This window comes from Pyrus communis, chromosome 7, assembly GCF_963583255.1.
Source record: "Pyrus communis chromosome 7, drPyrComm1.1, whole genome shotgun sequence".
NCBI classification, from domain to species: Eukaryota; Viridiplantae; Streptophyta; class Magnoliopsida; order Rosales; family Rosaceae; genus Pyrus; species Pyrus communis.
In genome coordinates, this window is record NC_084809.1 from 26,419,584 (window position 1) to 26,430,009 (window position 10,426).

Genomic DNA, 10,426 nt, shown 5'->3' on the forward strand with positions numbered 1-10,426 from the left:
TGGTAGCCACGTCAGCACAAATTGGGACCCTATATTTGTCATGTCATCACTTAACGGTTAACTTAACAGATTTTCTAACGGATGTATGAAATTGAAATGTTTTAAAGATATCGTAAGAAATCGAAATTGGACCCGAACCCGAGGGGGTAAAATGTAATTTACCCTACTTTATATGAACCTTATGTGCACTAGTGGATTGGACTCGGTAGAGTCCCTGGTTTTTTAATGTGCTTTGGAATTTTTTTAGTCTCATTTATGTGAGATTGAATACTGTCACTACTATGCTTTGGAATTTTTTTTTAGTAGTTTAAAATTATCAAACTAACTTTTTTTTGTAATGGGTTGAAATGGTTACTTGTGGGTAAACTTAATAGAACCTATTCATAATGGTTTTTCAGCGTATGATCCGATAATGACCTGATTACTTAACGTATTGACCTGAAATTCGTTATCTTTGTGTCGTTTTAGGTTGAATTAATAGGTCGTATAAGAAATTGCCAAGTCTATCTCCCACAACATCCCTCTCCTCTAGTCCTTCAACTTTGTCGAAATATCCTGATCTTCCTCCTCAATTTTTATTTATTTATTTTCTTTAAAAAGGGGGACAATTAGTGGCAAGCCACGGTTATCCACCCCTTCCCAGGGCCAGAAAGACTAATAGAGGCATTTTAGCCTCCCCCTGGCTACAAGTCTAGCTTCCATTCCAGCATCGGGTTTCGAACCCGAGACCTCCAGTTTTTAGTTGAAGGAAGCCTCGCAATTTGCCCTTTACCATTGGGGCACCGGCTCGTGGATTCTGATCAATTTTTATGGAATATTAACAGTATGCTAATCAACTTTAAATTTTTTTAATAGATTCAAAACCCTTATAAATTCAGAAAACTAATTTTACGAAAAAATTTTGACCGCAATTTAACTAAAAGGATGACATTGGCTAACTCTATCAAACATTAGAATTAAATTGGCTAAATTAAAAATACATGAACTAAATTGGCCAAAGGGATATAACACAGGGACCATTTTGACATTTAAACCTAAAGATAAAGTAAAATTAATTTATGAGCCAAACTCAAACCAAATCAAGCTGTATCACAAAAAAGTATAAGTTGTTTACGAGTTTTATATATGTTGAACATATCAAAGTTCAAGCTTGGCTCAAATTTTAAAGGAGCCTAATTTATGTTTTGTTCTAGCTCAATTCATTTCAATTACGAATTGAGGTTGAATAAGCTAAAAACAAGTGAACTCTTATAACCCTAGTTGGAGCAATGAATCCGCATTTTTTTTATTTGATGGCCAAAAGTACGCTATCACCTCATGCGACACTAGAACTGCATGGGGAAGAGAAGATATAATCAAATAAATAAATCTTCCGGATTAAGAAAATTTTATCAGTAGCCCAGCCAACTATGGTTGGATACAACAAGTACTTGGGCAACAACAAAGACGATGTCAAACTAATGAAATACAAGCATTTCTGGTAAAGAAAAAAACCCACTGCCAACTGTTACAAGTATGATGTTGTAAACTCTCATTTTATCAAACACAAAAATCACGAATTTCCGTCTAACTTACATTGATTTTTGCACGAAACCAAAGCTGGAATTCACCAGGAAAATTCCAAGTTTCCGGCTGACATGGATGGCTGGGATATACATAGCCATAATGGGTTTGAGGAGGTGAAACAAACCACCATTGTTATGTGATTACTCCCAGTTAAAGGACTAATGAAACTTAAGCAACTACATATGATATAGCCGCTCGTCATAGAAATCCTAAAAGAATTTCTATCCACTCAAATAACTCAACTAACCTCTTCTAACACTTTGATTCCAAGAGAGTAAGTAAACCATGAAAAGATGGAAACTGAATCAGTCATGTGCTTTGCCATTCCAGTCCGGTCTGCCTAACGTGAACTCCAAGCTTGGATTTCTGGTATCAAAATTAGATCCCAAATAGCTCTTCAGGTTGTCTGAATCACATTCCTGTAAGACATCCAGGAGTATGTTATACCAAAATTTATGCATTAAATGCATTGGTGTGCATGTGAAGAGATGCTCCATGCAGGAGAAAAGTTTTGATGGGACGACCTTATGAGTCTTTGTGTTTCTCTCTCATCAGACTAGATCATATGATGACAAATACAAAAACAAGTACTATAAGGCCCAGATAATTGCTTTCGATTCTAATGAGTATAAAACAGAAAGTGGAAGGTGGCTATGTCGGGCAAATGGAGGCCTTAATGACCTCAAGCAAGGGACGCACAGTGGCGATGGTGGCCATTTGGGACTGAGTAAATGAAGATTGCATGCGAGAGAGGGGATATACAATTTTTTGGGCTCAGAAGGAAGCTAGGATTTCGTGTTAGCTTTTGAAGAAAATTGAGGTCTCACCATAAAATCAATTAGCAATATGAGAAGTAGCCCAACCTCTTATAAGTCCATGCACTCCTATCAATGTGGGATTCATTCTTAACACGCCCCCTCACGTGTGGCGAATCTTCGAGCCTAACACGTGGACAACACAACGGGGTGACGTGGAGCACATGTGGCCGTTTGGCTTCACACGTGAGACAACTTGCTCTGATACCATGAAAAAAGTTGAGGTTCTACCATAAAACCAATTGACAATATGGGGAGTAACCCAACCTCTTATAAGCCCATGCAATGTCCCTCCTCGCATCAATGGGGAACTCATTCTCAACAGCTTTTAGAGTGTACGAATGTGTGGAATGTGGGTTTGAGTTTATGCTTTATTTTGGTCTAGAGGCAAGAAATGGGCTCACATCTCACTTTCTTTTTGGTTGTCAAATATGAAATTCCTAACCGTTTGTGTGTGGTTGGTATGCATAAACTTTTCTTTTTATGTACATTGTCTACGTTAGACTGAGAATTTGCTAGCAAGAAGGAAAAATGAGCTTCGTCAATCTAAATGAAAATCATCACAACTTTTAACTTTTATAGGTCCTAATGGGCTACTATGCATGCTCTTGCACGAATGCTCGTACGGTGGATGTTCTCTATACAGGCGTTATTGAAGTTGGTTAAATGATTATGAAAATTGAAAACATTGATTTTAGTACCTGAATTTTATGACCAGACATTTTCTGTAATTGGGATGATACTGCTGGTATTTGCCCGTCCATGTCATGAGAATTAGCATGTGGAAACTCCTCTCTACTACTGAGATTAATTTCATGGAGAAAAATAACTTTAGCACCAAATTCAAATCAAATTTCAAGTGATATATATAGCACAAAAGATCAATATATAACAGATTGTACCGTTATATCATGTGTGGAATCTTTTAGACCTTTATGACAACTAAAACTAAACCTTCCGTAAAGTTGAGGAGAAGGTCTCCAGTAAAAAGGGCCACTCGTTAGGCTAAGTTTTGGGTTCACTATGCCTCCACCAGCCATTTACAGAGTAAACTGACACCGTATTAGATGTACCTGTTAACTGCTCATGGCGTTTCAAATAATTAACACAAATGTGGTTGTCTTGTAACACAATTTTCACAATCATGTTAGTTCTTATAAAGCACGGCTCCAAAGGTTCATGGCGATCCTTATAAAGTACGGACCATTCCTTTCGGTTATTGCTTGAATATTCACTGTTAGAATATTCATGTTCAACAACTGAAGACCCCAACTCAAATATCAGAAAAGAAGAACATTATTTCAAATTGAAAACGAAATAATGTCCCCTGAATTCTCAAATAATTACCTACTCTAAGCACAATTCATAAAGGAGAATTCTCAATACACTCGAATCTCACAAGCTAGCAAAATTCAAACCCTAAATCCCAAATAGTTAAGTCTACCAAACATAGGAAGGTAAAGGACGGATTAACTTAATGACGGGTGCACAGTTTAGCCTAGGGTACCATAAGAAACATCACATAAACCTATTGTAAATTCCAAATACTCCAAAATAGACTATACAATAGAACTCTAAAAGATGAACTTGGTGAACTTAGCTATGATAACTAGCAGACGCTCCAAAAGATTCAGATAATGAAATAATAATGTATATCGAACTAAAATTATGCATTTTATAATTTTATTTACATTCATCAACTTTCTAAATAAAATGCCTTATTAGTCTTTAATTTAGTATCTAGCTAAGCCCATTTAAGCTACCATATGAGTAAAGCACAGACAGAATAATGTTGCATTCGATTGTGGTATTCCTGGGGCCACAACCAGGATTCTCCCAAAACTAGGCAAAATCGGGCATGATGAGGCACAAGAAGAATGACGTACATGCTTGACGTGACACAAGAGATGATCTCTTCTAGCTTAAATGAGTTTCAGGATTTCTTCAATCAATGCACATACCCCGCCATTTTTCGGTCTTCTGATAACTCAAGTGCTGAGAGAGTACACGTGTTGCACGTATAGTTAGTTGTTAATTACTATTTTGTTATAACTAGTTAAGCATTAGTTCATTAACTCTCTTGATTAATAAGAGTTGGTTGCTTTACTATCTGGGTATATACCTACTCATTGATGTACTGATCACTATCATGTAATCATTCTTATTAGATACCAAATATAGAGCCTTCAATTCTTTCAAAGGTTTTCTCAATCTGCTTGCTTTCATTCTCTAAATCTTCTAGTCACCATGGTATCAAAGCCTAGGAAAGATTTATTCTCCTCACTCATGGCGAGGATTACAAAATTCAATTTAACGTATCTAACTTTACAATTGACTCATCTAAATCCTCTATAAATTATGCATAAACCCTTGTCAATTCATCCAACTGATCTTCTATTTGCAACTAACTTTACAATTGTTGAACGAGTTGAGTTAATTAGTGCGTCTGAGCATGTTTAGTAGCATATCCACAAGTAATTCTCCTGTATATGTAGCTATAGCTGGTGGGATAGAAGTTACAGTTAGCTCCCTAACCTAATAGCCATGATGCCGAGGCTATACTACTAGTCGATCCACATGCCAAGAGTGGCATTGGAGCATATCTCTCCGTTATTAGTTGTGATCGCCATTCGCATACTTCGTCTCCATAAATTTCACATTCCTGCCATGCATGTATTGGTTATTGTCCTCCGAATATGGCACCTAGTTAGATCATCCCAAAAGCCGTATGGGCAACTAGCAGGACTCAAGTTGCTACTATTGGGTATATGATACGTCGGTATGAGTGCGCATAATTAAGGAACACTTCCCTCAAGAGTTTGTTGCTCTGAGATTTTCTTAAATTTAGTTTATTCAAAGAAATAAACTATTAAAACGAAATACAAAAATAAGACTTTATCTTTTTGTTTTAGTTAAAGAGAAGCCAAAAGACATTTGAGATGATATGTCAAGGGTGGAGTACAGTTTATAAAATACATATAGTTATTCGAACTTCGGAAAAAGGTGGGGAGCAAGAGCAAGAGGGAATGACATTTTTGGTCATATACTGCAATGTCTTCGTGGAAAGAATAAGAACCAGATTATAATATCAGTAACATAAGGAAACAGCTCTCAAGTTAAATTAATAATTCTCAAGAAAAAAGAAAAAGTGTAACTGTATTTGCTTTCTGTTATCTCAGCTAACGATTCTGATTGTGTTTGCTGCTTTTTCTTTAAAACCCATCAAAGCTGATGCCACAAATCTGATTATTTGAGGTGGAATTTTTTTTAAAGGAAAGAATATTGATCTAAAATTGTTTCTTTAGTTTATTTGTAATTTTGTATAATGGAATATATTGTTTTATTCTTACTTTGATTTTTGTCAGTGCGAGTCTTAGCTATATTTTAATAAGAATTCTTAATCAACCAAAGAAAATCTTGCAGAAGAGAAAAGACGAAGAAAGAGGAAAATAACCAACAGAAAATAAAGCAAAAGCTGCTTGGCCACAGCCGGGAACCCTTTTATTCTTTAAAAAAATGGTGGACGTGGTTTTGCATTAAGCTACATAAGGTACCATGCAAAAGCAAAGAAGGGAATCACCTATAGTACGGTTATAATTTAAGTTCCCCCACACAAAAAAAAAAACAAAAAAAAAAATCACAATTAAAAAGTTCAGGCATATATATACATATAGCATCGTATATATAACATTAGAGAGAGAGAGAGAGTGTGTGATGAGGACTCTACCTTGACGAGTTACTCCAAAGAGTGGTACTGGAAGTGTAGTCCACGTCTGGTCTCACAGACTGATCAGACGGTCCTCGTTGCTCCGGAAACTGTTGAGTATTGTGTAGTCCATGATGATCCGTTGCGCTGCTAATCGGAGAGAGTATGTCGTCCTCGCCAGATCCATCCGATTGCCCTTAATGTCAAGGGAAAACAAATCAAAATTAATCAAGTTACACCCGTATTAATTATTTCTATTTAAGCGATATGTACAATGTACATTGTATTATTTGAATATGGTACAATAATATTATGTGTATATGACATGATGACATGATGTCTTCATGGAATGGAAGCACGGGATGCATGTGAGTGCATATATGTATTAGCAAACTAGGTTTTATGGTCAAATGTTGACTACACACACACACACACACACACACACACACACACACACACACACACACACACACACACATAGATATACATATCCCTAGCTAGCTCTATCTATCTACGACAGGGTTTAGTACAATTAGAAGGAAAATAAATAACAGGAGGAAAGGAAAGCAGGAGGAAAGGAAAGCAAAGATTTATAAATTTGTGCGGTAAAAAATTAATGTGAAGTGAAGGGTAATAAGTAAGAAAAAGTTAACTAGTTAAGGCTGCTAAAGGAGCAAAAAATCAGAAAAAGAGGTAAAAGGGTTAGCAATACGAATTACCTGAAGAAGCTGCAGGCTTGTCAGTGGTCTTAACAGTTCGATACATCTGCAAAAATCATCGGCTATTTAATTAATAATAATTATAAATTCAATGTCTAAATAAAAACTCACATAAAAATCATAAAACTATTCCCCTTCCCATTAATTAATCACCTAGTTAATATAATTCAGATCTCTTAATTTGTAGCTAGGTTTCTCTCTCCGCGGGCTTCTGGGACTGTCTTGGTTTCCATGTATGAATTAATAAAGATGGAAGGACGACACATTAATCACGAGGTTGATGTTGGATAAGGAAATAATTATATGAACAATACTTCATTATTGGGAAATGATGACTACTTTTGTCTGTTTTATGACATGCATTTGTTTTTTAAAATTTACTCTGAAATAAAGCAGACACAGAGAGAGGGAAGACAGTACTGTAGTAGTCCAGAAGTTTCAGACAAACTCAATACAAATATCATAGCTTACTACTCTTTCGTTCGTTCATTCACAGCTCCGCATTGGTAACCGTGCCACATGAGAGAGAGAGAGGGAGAGAGAGGGAGAGAGGGAGAGAGGGAGAGAGAGAGAGAGTAGCTTGCTACCTGTAAATGGCTCTTGACATGAGCTAGAGTGAGATCCTTGACATTCATGAGCTCAAGAACTGACTTTGGAGTAGCTCCTTAAAATCATAACAAAAATTTAAGCCAGAAAAAGAAGAAAATTAAGAACAAGAAATGAAGGAATTAAAAGGGAATTACTTTTTTTTTTCCAAATATATATTAAGAAATGAAGTAAAAAAGAGGGGTTTGAATAATTGATTACTTTCATGGCCACCAAGATGCTCAACAGCATGAACAAATCTACCATGGAGAGTGCTTGTCCATCGCATCCTCGGAGCTCTCATACTCCGCTTTGTCGGTAGCTTTGGCAAGAATCTCGATCTCATAATACCATGATGAGAACCCTCAGAAATAGGTCCAACTCCTCCAATTCCATACTGATTGTGATGATGAAGATGGTGGTGGTGGTGCAGTTGGTTGTTTGATTTAAACGCATCCACTGGTGAGAACCCGATAAATCTTGACATGGGCTCCAAGCCGGTGGCTCCTCCTCCTCCGAAATAAGGTGTAGACTGCGTGTTATGGGTGGCAGCTGAAGGAAAAGGATGGTTAAAGGAAGGTGGAAGAGGTCCTGGGTAAAAGCACATCTTGGAATCCTTGTGATGATCTCTTGTGATAATATTGTCCATAGGCAAGAAAGGGAATGAACGGTTCTGATGATAGACAGGAATCCCTTTAATCGGCCTTAAACGCTCCGATGATGAGACATGAAGCAGCGAAACGCCGTGATTTAAGTGGCTTAAATGACTGTTGGAACTGTGAAGATGAAAACTTTGTTGTTGATATGGGTTTTGTGGTGGTTCTTGTTCGTGAGCTCCGCCGGTGAAGCATCGCCCTAGGGATAGCCCAGTGTGAGCTTGGGTAGTGGGATTTTGGGGTTCATTAGTGGTTTTATTATTGAAAATTGATGATGAATTAGAGGAAGTAGTGTTGGGAGGACTAATATGAAGAGAAAGATCAGGAATTTGAGAACTAGTAGTTCCGGTTGTAGAGGGTTCTATGAAAATCCCTTCCAAGGGCATTTTCTGATTCACTACTTTACTAAACCAAATACTAGCTAGCCTCTCTTTTCTTCGTGAGTGTAGAAAATTGAGGAAAATTATCAAAGAAAAAGGTAGAGGTAATTTCTTTTGAGCTTCAAGATATTTGGGGGAGATTTGGTTCTTTTTTTCTTTCTTTCTTTCTTTTTTTTTTTTTTTTTTTCCAAAGAATATGCGGAAAGCTAGCTATCAATTAAAGAAGAACAAAGAAGAAGGCTTGAAGTGTTGTGTGTGTGTGCTTTGAAGGCCAAATTATTGAGTGCAGGAACAAGTTAAAAGGGTTACCGAGCTAAAGCAAACAAAGACAGCAATCTTCTGGAACAGACATGCTCGAGAGAGAGAGAGAGAGAGAGAGAGAGAGAGAGAGAGAAGTCATGGAAAGAAAAACTAGAAAAAAAGAGAGAAAGTCTTAAGTTATAGTATTTGGGTTTGGTTATTCTCGAGAGTATATCTTGGAAAATGACACTAGAAGAAGAAGGAGAAAAGAAAGAGCACAAGGTCCCCCACTCTCTTTCCTCTCTCCCCTCTCTGGTCAAAACCCATCAAATGCACCAAAAACTATGGTCCCTTTGGGTTTCCCTGCTCCGGAGACGACGGGATTAAAAATATTAGAGAGAGAAAGACACCCTCTTCCTGATTCCTTTCCCCCCACCCTCTTCGCTCCTTGGTTCTCTTCTCTCTCTATTTTTGTAATTTTTTATATACCTTTTTGTATTTTTCACAGTACAGCAGTCAATAGAACATATATGCATAAATATAAACCAATATAGGGTTTGTACTTATTAGCTTAAATTTTCTACATATTGGAAGCACATAATATATATAATAGTAATAAAAACAAAATATTTTGTCCCTGGATTTTCCAAATTCTCGTGAGATTCTGAAATTATGAGTGTGTGATGATAAGATAATATTGAAAAATATTGAGGCATTGACCTTATGATATCTGAGTGAGCTAGCTAGCTAGAGACCCACAAAGGGGTTTTTGTTTGCTTGCACATTGTATACCTCGCAAACCCTAATCCCACGTTAATTATTTTACCGTCTAATTCCCCCCTTACATCCCTCCCAGATAATCCCTTCTAATATCTCACCAACCTTGTCTGCCACACATGGCGCTTTTATTATGTCTTTCTCCGACATGACTCTCTCCTTTCCAAGCCCACCATCCTCCTCCATCTTTAACGATCTCCACTCTTATGCTTGCAGCTAGCTAGGGTTTTCAAATCCAATCCTTGAGCATAAAAATAGTAACATAGACTTAGATTTAGTCAAGCTAGCTAGTATATTTCACCACTTGTATCCGAATTCCTCCGTCTCCCTCTAATTTAAATGCATTTAATATGATTATTTTTCTCACTTGTCAAAAAAGAGTATAATACTGGCAACTAGTTACATCCTTGATTAATTACCTATTTCCTTATCATACTAATCTTTTACTTGAATATAATTGACAGGGTTTTCAGTTTACAACCGTGCCACCCTCTCAATCCACCCTAATTCTTACTACTGAAATTGAATCACTCATCCATAAGTGGTGTTTTTTGTGGTGCATTAAATTATGAATTGATTATAGTAATTGTCGTGGTTTCGATTTATTGGAGCAGTTTTCTATCACATCCTCCTCCAAAAAGAATTCCACAAAGTTCACTTGTGTGTAGTTACTGATGCCTTGTTCCAAAGGGATGATTTTTCTTTTCCATGAAGTACAGAAGAGTGATGTATTCTATTAAATTTTGTTTGGGTAAATGCAGGAAGTAAGTGATATGCATACTTCATTGTCTCCAGACCTTGGAGTTCGTATCAAACAACCACCACGGCTAGGTCTGGCAATTTCTAACACGACCCGATAACTCGATACGACACGACACGACACGACACGAAATTAATAGATGTTCGGATCGACACGATAACGAATCGGATCGTTATCGGGTAACCCGATAAGCACATGTTAAGATAACGGATTGGTTCGGGT

At 37.0% G+C, this 10,426-nt stretch overlaps 1 pseudogene; it reads right to left on the bottom strand.

The window, feature by feature from the left end:
- Positions 1–1,393: 1,393 nt before the first annotated feature.
- LOC137741071 (transcription repressor KAN1-like) lies at positions 1,394–8,815 on the bottom strand (annotated as a pseudogene).
- Between the last annotated feature and the right edge of the window lie 1,611 nt (positions 8,816–10,426).